We start from the raw sequence: 13568 nt of genomic DNA, 5'->3' as shown, positions 1-13568 counted from the left end.
GTGATCCAGGGGCAGGTGATCCAGGGATTTGTGTGCCGAGGGCCAGTCAGTCAGGGGTAGAGCTTAGATCGGGTCGAAAAATCAAACCCGACCCTATCCGAGCCCGTGCTCATTCGAGCCCGGCCCGGCCCGGCCCGGTACATTAACTGTAATGATGAGCCCGCGACCGATTTAAACCCGACCATTTCTTAATATGTGGGCGGTTATAGCTGACGCTGTCAACAACAATTTTGAGTTGCTTGAAGTGAATCACAGAAATTGGTTAACAATTATCCAGATGAACAATGCAACAAGGACAACACGTGTAGCCTAAATGTGTGTTTGTTCGTAATTGGATCGTAGCGTACATCCAAATGAAGAGACTTACAAGGCTCGGTGTTACGCTTGCCAGTGGAGGAAAACTGCGCATGACACGTTGCCTTTTGCAATTTCGTAGTCTGACTTCTGCAACTTTGTATACATTAAGAATATTATCTACCTATATAGAATATTTCGTCTGATTAATAGACAATTTTGCCCGTACCAATTAAGCTAATAGTGATTAAAAAAAAAAAAAAAAAAAAAAAAAAAAAGCTTGATCACGCCCGGTCCGATCCGACCCGAGGATAGTGGCGGGAAATATTGGACCGACCCGGCCCGCGGGTCGGGTCGGTTCGGTTCGGGCTCGGGTGCGGGCAGAAAATCTAAACTCTAGTCAGGGGTCAACAGTGAAGGAATAACTTTTGCCAGGGCCAGCTGCTCCAGGGACCAGACTGCCAGGGACTGATGGGGCGACTGTGGAGGACCTAATAAGGCAACTAGAAAAGGAAAAATTAATGAGAAGGAGAGCAGAGAGGGCTATTGCAAAACAAAAAAGAATCAATTTGGCACTAAGAAAGATAATCAATTTGGCACTAAGAAAGAGAAACAATTCAGTCAACAAGAAGTTAAAACGAAAAAGCCATACAGGTTAAATTGACCGCCCATCATAATCAGCATTGTTGAATCGGCGGCATCTGTAGGGCTTCATGTGCTGAACATCACCCTTTCCAGGATATAATTAAACAAACACTGTTATTTCTACTAGCTATCGCATCATAAAACCCGTCCTTAAATCAACCTAAATTATCCTAGTAATCCAACATAAATAACTAACTAAATAAAAGTTAGATTCACTAGTACTGAACTTTGTAATTGTTGGTGTAGATACCATCACATTGTGCAGTCGAGCTAACAAACTAGCAGGCAATCGGTCGTCTACCAAGATATAAATATATATAATTACGCTGTGCATATGTAACGGAACAAATAAAATGAGTATGTGTATAGTTAAATCCTGTATCATTGGGTCAAGACTTTTATTTTGATATGTTGTTAATGTTGTATTCCGGATATCCTGCAGCAGAAAAGACGGTAACTGCTGCAGGTAGGTTGAGCATAAAACGTGTCCGCATGAAAATTTTATTAAAGTAATTCATTGATTCAGTAATTCATCAATATCATTGTCACTTATCTAGTGTAGACGGTTGTTTAATACACTCTTCATATATTTGGCATTGTATTGTTTCTTTTATTTGAGTTTTGATTTTCGTTTGCATTTGTAATATTGTATGTATTTTGTCTAGGCGGACCAGGAAATGCTCTAAACCTGTCCTTTATGTTGCTGACCCATTGTGCAGGTAACCGATAGGTTGTTTTAGTTAAATGTATGTTTATAATCCCACTTGTGGCGTTGCTAGCATTCAATGCTAGCATTCAAAATCTAGCCGGTCCCGCCATTTTTACATGCAATACCGCTGGTCGCCACATGAGGGGAGGGATCACCTGTTTATGCGCGCTGTTTAGCGCAACTGTTGTAAATATATATAATAAATTATAGAGCAGAAAAGACGGTAACTGCTGCAGGCGGACCAGGAAATGCTCTAAACCTGTCCTTTATGTTGCTGACCCATTGTGCAGGCAATAAAACCGCTGCACCCAATGCTGAGCGTCCGAGTCCATGCTTGAAGGAAAACAAAACAACGCAGGTTACAGTGGTGCCGTGAACCGGATTCAACTGATTGGTCGCTGACCAACAACCCTTACCGGAGGACCTGTTACCATTCCCACACTGGAGATCAGCTGAGAACACTTGGGTATTGTGTTATATTTGGGGAACTGTAGAATCTATGAAATGTTATGAGTAGATATTAATGTGACTGTTTTAGTGCACATCGACATTTTGTATTTTTTTTTTTTATTACTATTTTTTTTTCTTCTCTCCGTCTTTTCCATTGTCATGGCTGGCTCACGGGTTACTGGAGGTCAAGGCTTTCTGACTCCTGTTAGTGTGGGTCGGGGTAGAGGTGTGTTGGGGTTGCCTATCCCTTTCCCTCAGCTTAGTGCGTCTGTGGGTACTACTGTAGGGATGGCAGCGAGGTCTCCACGTCCTGTTGTTAGTGACACACCACATGCTGCTCACACAGAACAAAATAGTTTCCCTGCGCAACAGGCCCCCTGCACTTCCACTCCTTTAACTACAGAGGACCTTGTAGGCCAGATGAGTGGCATCGTGCAACACATAGGTCAACAACTAGCAGACAGCATTCTCACACACTTGAGTAGGTCTAGTCCGGCGGCGGCTTTGTCTACTCCAAGTGTACACAGTGGTAGCTACGCTCCAGCTCAGGACTCTATGTCATCAACTCAGCTACATGTAATGAGTCAGAGGAAGGTGAGAGATCCCCCTACTTTCAGAGGTGAGGATTCAGACTCAGTTACTCTTGAAGAGTGGATTGAGCTAATGCAAACTTTCATAAAGAAGGGAGGTCTATCTATTGGAAAGCAGGGTGAAGAGATTTTCATCCATTTAAGGGGCAAGGCAAAGGATGTAGTCAAAGTGGGCATTAAATCAAGTGGCGTTGACATCAGACATAGTCCAGCTTCTATCTATAGCCTTTTAAGGAAGCATTTCAGTTGCAAGCAGTTTTCACCACTGCCTCTGCAAGACTTCTACACGACCTTCCCTGAACCACGGGAAGATCCCTTTGACTACTGGCTTCGCCTTAACTGTGCTGCTGATATTGCTGCCGAGTGTCTCCTGGAACAGGATAAACAGCAAGACAGCTTGTCCATTGAGGTCACACGTATGTTCATTAGGAACTGCCCAGATTCAGGTCTATTGCTCACTTTTCGTTCTAAGACCATCGACAAGTGGTCGGCTGCAGAAGTGCAAGAAGTTTTGGATGAGTACCACTCAGAGAAGGTCATCAAAGCAGCAGGGGTAGGGAAAGATGGGGCTGTTGGGGAGAAGAACGTGGCTGTGAACAGGATGGAGGTGGAGAGTAGCCTAGCTCCCCTGTGTAGCGCTCAGCCAACACCACAGTCGCCATCAGCTGATAACTCTGCTCTGGAGAGGATGATTGGTATGATGGAGAAGGTTCTTATGAATACTGCTCAGTCCAGATCAGCGGATAGAAGGACAAGTGGTCTACCTCGTATTCAAGGTCTTAAAGACACACCGTGTTTAGTTTGCAAAGACCCCTCTCATTCTGCCTTTTCACACTGTAAGGATAACAGACTGTGTTTCCAGTGTTTTTCTCCTGACCATGCAAGGGACAGATGTCCACGTAGGGGACAGAGTGCAGCACCCGGTGGCCAGGCGTCAAACTAACAGATCTGCGTGTGGGGGAGGACCACGTCGATTGTGAAAGTGTGCTTCCAACTTCTAGCTTTGAGGCTTTTTCTGACTATGAATCTCTTAGTCAGTTGTACAGTAGTGATTGTTCGTCAGAAAAGACAGTTATTTTTCAGAATTTGCAGACAGTTCCCAGGTCTGATAGTTTATTTTACACATCAGTTTCAATAGTGAATGGACTCTCTTTCAAAGCGCTTATTGATAGTGGATCCATGGCGTGTACTCTTAGTGAGTCTGCTGAAGCCATGTTGTTGAGATACATTCCAGGCATTTCAAAGCAGTCAGCTCAAGATATTGTGATTGTTGGCTGTGGAGGCCATCGTGTCACTCCAACAGCAATCTATGACCTCCAAGTCAGTGTGTACGGTTATTCAATGACTGTTCCCACTTTAGTTGTCCCAGGTCAATCTGAGGAGATGATTCTGGGCAGTAACGTCATCAAAAGGCTTTTGACGTGTCTGAGAGAGGCAGGTGGCAATTGGAAGCTCACGTCCATGCCCAGCAATAACCAGAGTGATGAATGCTCTCAGTTTTTGTCCCTTTTCTCCAACACTCAGAGGTGGAGAGGTGAGTCTGTGCCAGACAGAGTGGGCACTGTAAAGCTCATGAGAAGTGTGACATTAGAGCCACAAACAGAGCACCTGGTTTGGGGTAAGCTACCCGTGTCTTCAGCCTTGTCTGTGGGTAGCACAGTCATCGTTGAGCCGACCAAGTCAAGATCAAGACCTAAGCAGATAATGGTTGGCAGAGTGATCACACCGCTTTGGGGTGATGGCTCCATTCCGATGAAAGTTATAAACCCAACCAATCATAGAATAGTCCTGAGGAGAAATGCTAAGATAGCCGACGTGTCACCTTGCATTGCTGTGGAAGACCTGCCACAGCCAGAACAGATCAAGTCAAATGTGCAGTGTACGGACAGCAGCCCCTCAACTCCCTCAACTCCCAGGTCAGAGGAAGAGATGAAACGTGCCTTGTGCAGTTTGAACCTCCCTGACATCGATCTGGAGTCTTGTGAGGTGTCGGCACACTGGAAAGACAAGCTGCTCCAGACCATTGAGAGATATGAGTCAATATTCTCAAGAGACAAAATGGACTGTGGAGAAGCCAGTGACTTTGTCCATCGCATTCATCTGGCTGATGACCGACCCTTTCGTTTGCCTTACAGGCGTATACCACCAAGCCAGTATGCTAAACTAAGGACGACTCTGAACGACATGGAGGAGAAGGGAATCATTCGCAAGTCACACAGTGATTATGCATCTCCCCTCGTGCTTGTCTGGAAGAAGAATGGCGATTTAAGGATTTGTACAGATTTCAGGTGGTTGAATGCTCGGACGGTCAGAGACGCCTACCCGTTGCCTCACCAGTCTGATGTGTTGGCTGCACTGGGCGGGAACGTCTTCTTTTCCACAATGGATCTGACATCAGGCTATTACAATGTGCCTTTGCAGGAAGAGCATAAGAAATGTACAGCCTTTTCTTCTCCTTTCGGCCTGCACGAGTACAACAGACTGCCTCAGGGTCTCTCAAACAGTCCAGCCACATTCATGAGAATGATGATGTCAATCTTTGGCGATGAGAACTTCAGCAGTGTCCTGTGCTATCTGGACGATCTCATGGTGTTTGCTCCTTCCGAGTCTGTGGCCCTTCAGCGTCTTGAAATGATCTTCTCCCGTCTGTCGAGTCACAATCTGAAGCTGGCCCCAAAGAAATGCTTCTTCTTAAGACGTTCTGTTAAATTCCTTGGCCACATAATCTGTGAGAAAGGCATTGAGACGGATCGAGACAAGGTCGAGGCCATCAGCAAAATCCAGAGAGTTGATCTGATGGAGGCTGACGGGCAGACACCATGTTCAAAGAAGATCAGATCGTTCCTTGGTATGGTGATGTATTATCAACACTTTATTGAGGGATGTTCTGCGAAGGCCAAGCCACTCTTCAAGTTGACAGCAGGGTCCAGTAAGCAGACTCGTGGGAAGTTGGGGAGAAAGCCAAAAAAACGGCCGAGTGTCACTAAACTCGCCCCTACTGATTGGACACCTGCTTGTCAGCAGGCCTTTGAAGTCCTGAAGTCAGATCTGCTACAGAGTGTGACCTTAGCTCACCCAATGTTCGACCAGCCTTTCATTCTGGCTGTTGACGCGTCTTTTGACGGAGTTGGAGCAGTCCTCTCTCAAGTCCCTCCTGGTGAGGAGATAGCAAGACCGGTAGCCTTTGCCAGCAGAACGTTGTCTCGGTCACAGATGAACTACCCTGCTCATAGACTTGAATTCTTTGCACTGAAGTGGGCTGTTTGTGAAAAGTTCAGCCATTGGCTAAAGGGAAGACATTTCACAGCATGGACTGACAACAACCCTTTGACATACATTTTGACAAAGCCCAGACTGGATGCCTGTGAACAGCGATGGGTGGCTAAACTTGCATCATACAGCTTTGACATAAAGTATGTCCCAGGCCCTAGAAACATTGTGGCAGATGCTTTAAGCAGAGAACCCTTCGTCCAGTCTTGCGTAAGCCACCGCATTGTTACCGAGCCATACATGTCTCTCTTGAGAAATTTCAGTGGTGTTGTGGATGACACAGTCCAAAATGCCTTCAGGTACTCCAACAATCATCAGATGGTCCTGAGATCAGGCAAAAATCCACATAACACGTCCGCCGACGAAGCCTCAGACACTGGTTCGGTCGGAGCTTCAGATGTTTCAGCTGTTCTGGAAGCTCATTCCAGTGGTGGTCTGAGTGAAGTCCTGGGTGCGAGTCCGGCTGTTCCTCAACTGCAGCAGGTTGACTCCCCCATTCCTCACAGCAGTCTTGTGAACCAACAAGGGCAGGATAGTACTATCAGCCGAGTCCTCTACTATATCAAGAGACGGCGGAAGCCATCGAAAAATGAGAGAACAGATGAGTCCTTCAGTGTGCGCCAGCTCCTGAAGTATTGGGACAGGCTCGTTATCCATGATGGCTTACTGTGCAAGGTGAGAAAAGATCAAGGCATGAACAGACGACTTTTTCTCTTTGTGGTGCCCAACTCTCTCAAAGCGCAAGTACTGAATGGAATTCATGATTCCGCTGGTCACCAAGGGAAGAGCCGAACGCTGTCTCTGGCTAGGCAGAGATTCTTTTGGGTTGGCATGAAAAGAGACGTTGATGATCATGTGAAAAACTGTCATCGCTGTGTTGTTGGAAAGACACCAGAGCCCGGTGCTTGTGCTCCACTTGAGAGCATCCGCACATCGGAGCCGATGGAACTGGTCTGCATTGACTTTTGGTCTGCAGAGGTCAATGATGGGAAGTCCATGGATGTGCTTGTTGTGACTGACCATTTTTCCTAAATGGCTCATGCATTCCCATGCAAAAATCAGTCCGCTAAGCAAGTGGCTCGGAAGCTCTGGGATGATTTCTTTCTCGTATACGGTTTCCCTAGGAGGATTCATTCTGATCAGGGAGCGAACTTTGAAAGCAAGTTGATCAAGGAGCTGTTGATTCTTTCGGGTGTCGAGAAGTCGCACACAACACCATACCACCCCATGGGCAATGGCGTGGTTGAAAGATTCAACAGGACCCTTGGGTCCATGATCAGAACGTTGCCTCCTAAGTCCAAAGCAAAGTGGCCCCAGATGTTACAGCTACTCACCTTCTGTTACAATTGCACAGAGCACGAGACAACAGGCTTTGCACCATTCTATCTGATGTTCGGTAGAGTCCCTCGTCTCCCAGTTGACGTCCTGTTTCAAACTGGTTTCTGACGATGTTGTGGTGGGTCACAATGAGTTTGTGTCACGCCTGAAGAAAGACCTGCGTGAAGCGGTGCAGATTGCACAAAGACACAGTCAGAAAGAACAGACTAGACACGCAAGGCTCTATAACAGGAAGGTCAAGGGGTCACCTCTAATCATTGGTGACAGAGTGCTCGTTGCGAACAGAGGTGAAAGAGGGAGAAGGAAGTTGGCTGACAAATGGGAGTCAACAATGTACGAAATTGTGGCTGCGAACCCTGACATCAATGTCTACAAGATCAAAGACGTTGCCTCTGATAAACTGAAGGTAGTCCACCGAAATCTACTGCTTCCTGTGAGCTTCTTACCGATTGGTGATGGAGAAGACACCCACACCAGGGGTAGTGGTGAGGTGGTTCCTGAAGTCAGCCCTTCGGAAGAAGTAGATCACAGAGGCGAGGTGGTGCCTGAAGTCAATCCTGTAGTTGAGGTGGATGTCAGTGAGGGGATGGTTCCCAAAGTCAACCTCCCAGGTGAGATTGATGGCAGCGCTGACCGGACTGTACACTGGGTGCTGTCCAGCCCTGATGATTCTGAGTTGGAGGATCGACAGACTAGCCTCTCTGAAGGACCTGATGTGTCTGATTGGGTGTCTGAGATATTTCACTCAGCTAGTGTCATCGGCAGTGATCGGAGGTTGGAGGACAGTGATGTTCCCCCTATAATCAATGGCCGACACAGTGCTGAGCTCCACCCCGTGGTCATTGCACATGAAGAGGTATCCACAGATGCACTTCCAGTATGCACTCAACCTCTGGGTGTTGAAGACACAGTAGCTCGAACCAGACGAGGCAGGGCTGTCAACCCTCCAGAGAGGCTCATTTGCGAAATGAATGAGCAAGTCCTTGACACTTCAGAGTCCACAGTGAACTCTTTCATTTATTTAGTTAAAAGTTTGTTTTGAGATTCAGCATATAGGTACTAGATGTCAGTGTAGTCAGTCTATAGACACAGTAAGACACAGTTAGAGATAAGTATCATTTATAGCAATATTTGAGGTGTAACAGGCATCTTAAGAGTCTACTTTTGGTCTTGTGGATGGCGCCATCACATTCCTTAAGTACTCCTTAGTTGGAGGATTCCTTAATCGACAGCTAGTGATATTTGTTTTTACTGACTTGTTAGTGCCTGTATAATATATTTTTTTTCTCGGTTTTGAGGCCTAGGAGGTATTCTTTTTTTTTTTTTTTTTTTTTTTTTTTTATTTGTTTCTATCTCTCTTCCTCTTTATTTTGGTGAGTGTTTTACCGCTACGTCCCCAATTTAGCAGGATTTAAGGGAGGTGTATGTAACGGAACAAATAAAATGAGTATGTGTATAGTTAAATCCTGTATCATTGGGTCAAGACTTTTATTTTGATATGTTGTTAATGTTGTATTCCGGATATCCTGCAGCAGAAAAGACGGTAACTGCTGCAGGTAGGTTGAGCATAAAACGTGTCCGCATGAAAATTTTATTAAAGTAATTCATTGATTCAGTAATTCATCAATATCATTGTCACTTATCTAGTGTAGACGGTTGTTTAATACACTCTTCATATATTTGGCATTGTATTGTTTCTTTTATTTGAGTTTTGATTTTCGTTTGCATTTGTAATATTGTATGTATTTTGTCTAGGCGGACCAGGAAATGCTCTAAACCTGTCCTTTATGTTGCTGACCCATTGTGCAGGTAACCGATAGGTTGTTTTAGTTAAATGTATGTTTATAATCCCACTTGTGGCGTTGCTAGCATTCAATGCTAGCATTCAAAATCTAGCCGGTCCCGCCATTTTTACATGCAATACCGCTGGTCGCCACATGAGGGGAGGGATCACCTGTTTATGCGCGCTGTTTAGCGCAACTGTTGTAAATATATATAATAAATTATAGAGCAGAAAAGACGGTAACTGCTGCAGGCGGACCAGGAAATGCTCTAAACCTGTCCTTTATGTTGCTGACCCATTGTGCAGGCAATAAAACCGCTGCACCCAATGCTGAGCGTCCGAGTCCATGCTTGAAGGAAAACAAAACACAACGCAGGTTACACATATGCAAATAAATATCAGTATATGCATCATAAAAGGTCCTGATACAATATAGACAGTTGACAATTCAAAGGAGGTAGCTATTTAATCAATTTACCCCTGGAGATACCTTCAGAGATGGTGAAGTCGAGCTAACAAACTAGCAGGCAATCGGTCGTCTACCAAGATAAAAATATATGTAATTACGCTGTCCATATACAAATAAATATCAATATATGCATCATAAAGGGCCTCTGATACAATATAGACAGTTGACAATTCAAAAGAGGTAGCTATTTAATCAATTTACCTCAGAAGTTACTCGGCGGCCAGCAATGGAAATGAACGGTCTCCTCCGCCGTAAAATGGTTGTTTGGAACTATTCGAGGCTCCATACCCCGGAAGTAGGCGCTACAACGGAGTCCAATGGAAGTGTCGCAACTCTCCTCTGGGTAACACATGCAGGTGAGTCCTAGCCTGGCTCCGCCCGCCTAAGTACTTCCGCTCAATTTGAATTTCCCTTCAGTACTAGGTCTGGACCTGGGACTCTCTAAATCGACCCCACTTCGACCTGGGCGGGACTTTACGTCCTACGTCACTCGCTATGGGTGTGCATGTGTGCGCGTAGCCGTTTGTCTCAGGGATCTGTGCACGAACTCCCTTGCACTGACTACAGGATTACGAGCGTCAGTGTCGTACGCGATGGAGGGTGGGTGACATTCCTACAGTCTGTGATGATAGGCTATATTTTTACAAATGACATGACGAAACAACACGAACTAAGCTAACATTAGACTATAGCCATACCAGATAACGCCATACCAGCTAACCCTAACTATTTATATTAAACTCTGAACCACTTTGCAACAGGCAACTGTGTGTTGGTGTGTCTTATTGCTTCCCACGTCTGCGTCTGCATCTTTCCCACTCCTGGCTAATAGTTTCAGCTTTTGTACTGTATATCAGAAATGATCACCCTGTACCACACTGCTGACTTGTTGATGTTTTGTGAGCACTCAGGCATTTCTCTAGGTATCTTAAGTTTCCTACTGGAGTCATCAAAACTTTGAACTTTGTTATTGTAAGAAATATTGTGTTGCAAAAACACTTTGTGTCTTACCCTTACCGTTACCCTAACCATAACCCCAGTAACATTTCTTCATCATAAACTACAAGTTACGCAAAATGGCATACAAACATCCAGTCCAATATGAAAGAAAAAAGCTAGATTCATTAAGGAATCAAACCCCTTATCCCCGCGTTAATTAGTTGTTCTCTGACCACTAACCCATCAGGTCTTAGTACATGCGATTCAAGAGTTAACCACTTGACAATCTTTCAACTTCGGTTGCCTAGAAATTGTAAAGACAGTGATGTGTGTACATTGTGCGAGTATCCGTCACTCGCGTTGTGTGTGCAGTCCAAAATGAAAGAAAAAACCTTGCATCACTAGGGAATCGAACCCCCAATCATCAGTCTTTAAAGGCACCCAGTGCAACTTTATGTAAACATTCAATGAAAAATAAACATACAATTTCTAGTCTTTTTTACACGTAGTAAGTTTCAATAACTCCATACCATTACATATCGACATTCAAGGAGCAAAGATGAGACGTCGTTGTGTGGTGAGAACTGATAGAAAATCGTAAACAACAACAATCGCCGGTGGGGAGAAGCCATTTTTCCATTGACTGGAAGCCTGCTTTATTTATTGTAGGTTACAAAAAATAAAGAAAATGGCGGCATTGTTGTTATCGATTTTGTATCAGTTCTCACCACACAACGACGTCTAATCTTTGCTGCTTAAATGTCGGTATGTAATGGTATGGAGTTATTGAAACTTACTACGTGTAAAAAAGACTAGAAATTGAATGTTTATTTTCAAGCCTCGAAAGTTGCACTGGGTGCCTTTAAACGTTGGTCGTTGGTAACTGTAAACAAAGAGATCGCATTTTGTTTAACTGCTAACTAACAAACGGGTTTATGCGTTCACTGAACAAAGATTATGGAAATAAAAGACCACTTTTCCATCAGAAAAATCATCAGAACCGTTATTACCAACCCATAGACACTAAAAGCCAAAACCTTTATCACACACCCATCGCGAGTGACGGGTACGCGCACACATGCACACCCATAGCGAGTGACGTAGGACGTAAAGTCCCGCCCAGGTCGAAGTGGCGTCGATTTAGAGAGTCCCGTCTGGACCTGCTGTATGTAATTTGGTTTTCTGGTGCCGCCACAGCGGCCGCCAATCAGCGAACAGAGGGCGTGTCTGAGAACCTGCAGCTGTCGTTGACGGACATTTTCGTGCAGACGCGCAAGGTGTTTGGTTTGTGTACAACCTGCGCATGATTCCCGGCGCATGACATACGTCACAACCAAACGTTAGCGATTGGTTATGGCAGATCCAGAGTGGCACTGGGCAGATCCAATCATTTTAAACTTCAACAGACACCCGCCTTCAAGTGAGTTAACGTTTGTCAATTGATTAGGTCCAGACTCTCTGTACAAATGAAATGAAATGAAGTGAAGTACGAGAGTCTGGTAGAACCAGGCTAGGAGTAGGGCTGGGCGATAAACCGATTTATCGATTAATTCGAGTGTGTAGCTCACGTCGACTTGTTCAAATGAAAATCGGTTTTCTCTTCAACATCCGCAAACGCTTCCCTCTCAGCTCCCGTAGTTCGGAATGGGCTCAGCCAGAGCTTCCTTCCATTTTGGTTAAGTTTGGTGAACTCACCTGCTGCATTTTTATTGTGCTTAAACCTGATTGGTGTGTCTACAATTAAGCAATCTTGTGTTTGCACACCTGATGGCAGTGTTCAATCAACTGGCTCATGGGTGTGGTAATTTGATAGTCAGTGCTTTAGAATTGCAAGGAAGTGACATCTTGATATACTTCTGTGTCTAATGCATAGACGTGTGTGTTAGTGTTTCAAATCACTGTGTATTGTTTTGCACAAAGTGTGAACGGACTCATTGTGCTTACAGTGGTGCAAATCTGGGGCCGAGTTTTGCTCCTTGAGTGTAAGGTTTTGATAATTGGGCAAAACTTTAGATTTTAGTGTTTATTGTATCGTAAAAAACTGTAAAAGTGAAAGTAGTTTAAAGTTGCCTTTAGTTCCACCTTGTGGTGATTAATAATACCGCACCGTATCTGGTGCCCATGGGTCTATAGGGCGGCTGTAACGTAATATTATGCTATTGAAATAAGCTGTTCTTAACTGCGCGATAGAAGCAGCTCCTCACCACAGGGAAGAGGAATCTCTCAGCAGGAGCTCAATGTGGTGGGCGGCTCCTCCTAACTAATGCTTACATTATTAATGAATAGAGATGATCAAGATTAAATTATATTAATAACTTAAATGTGTGTTGTGAAATGATTGTGGCAATCAAGGAACTACGAGAGGGACAATAACACACACTCACTCACAAAGACAAACACAAAAACACACACACAAGCACACACACACACACACACATTGAAATTCTTCTATTTTTCAATTTAAACTACACGAAAACCTTTAGCATAATGCGTTGGTCTGTCCAGAGGTATGCGAGACAGACCAGTCAGCTAATGCTTCGCAAACTCAGAGCCACATATTGTTATGACCTCTTTTGTGACATAGGAAGGTCAGGTCATGGTACACGAAATTAAACAAATATTAATGTGGTACAAACCTGGTTAATGTAGGGCCGTAACCAACGCCAAAATAAGACCTGAATAAGAAAAGACTTGAAAGTCCCAAAAAGAAACGCTCGATGACGATTATGACGTAGCGGTTAGATGTGGATGTCCACGTCCTACAGGCTGCAGCCAGAAATTATTGCATTTGCTGACAGAGGTGATGGACTGGGAGTGGGGACAGGCATAGGGTTAGGTGGGTGCGTAGGGTCAGAGGAGCACTGAGGTGGGGGGGCCAGGGCCCAGTCCCAGCCGCAGGGCCGCTGGGGTGGATTGAGGGGTGGCATTGCCCCGATAAGGGGCCAGCCTGTCTCTGTGGAGAGCCCCCCTCCTTCCCCGAGGTGGTAACCAGACCCTTTATACCAACCACTATCAAGCTATGGGCACCTTCCCTTCTTCCTGTGTGGGAGTGCACATCCTACCTCCTGTTCTGCCTCACCC

The 13568-nt window shown here is 45.0% G+C and overlaps 1 long non-coding RNA gene across 1 annotated transcript in view; it reads right to left on the bottom strand.

Moving 5' to 3' along the window:
- Window positions 1–692: 692 nt before the first annotated feature.
- LOC132466287 (uncharacterized) overlaps window positions 693–13568 on the bottom strand; it is a 187306-nt gene continuing 174430 nt past the window's right edge. The window contains exons 3-4 of the long non-coding RNA XR_009527822.1: window positions 947–1024; window positions 693–797 (exon numbers count right to left, since the gene is read on the bottom strand). This is a non-coding gene — a long non-coding RNA (uncharacterized LOC132466287). The remainder of the gene's footprint in view (window positions 798–946; window positions 1025–13568) is intronic.

This window comes from Gadus macrocephalus, chromosome 10 (assembly GCF_031168955.1).
Source record: "Gadus macrocephalus chromosome 10, ASM3116895v1".
In the NCBI taxonomy this organism is placed as follows: Eukaryota; Metazoa; Chordata; class Actinopteri; order Gadiformes; family Gadidae; genus Gadus; species Gadus macrocephalus.
Note: the sequence above shows the minus strand (reverse complement) of the source record. Positions and strands in the feature narration are given on the sequence as shown.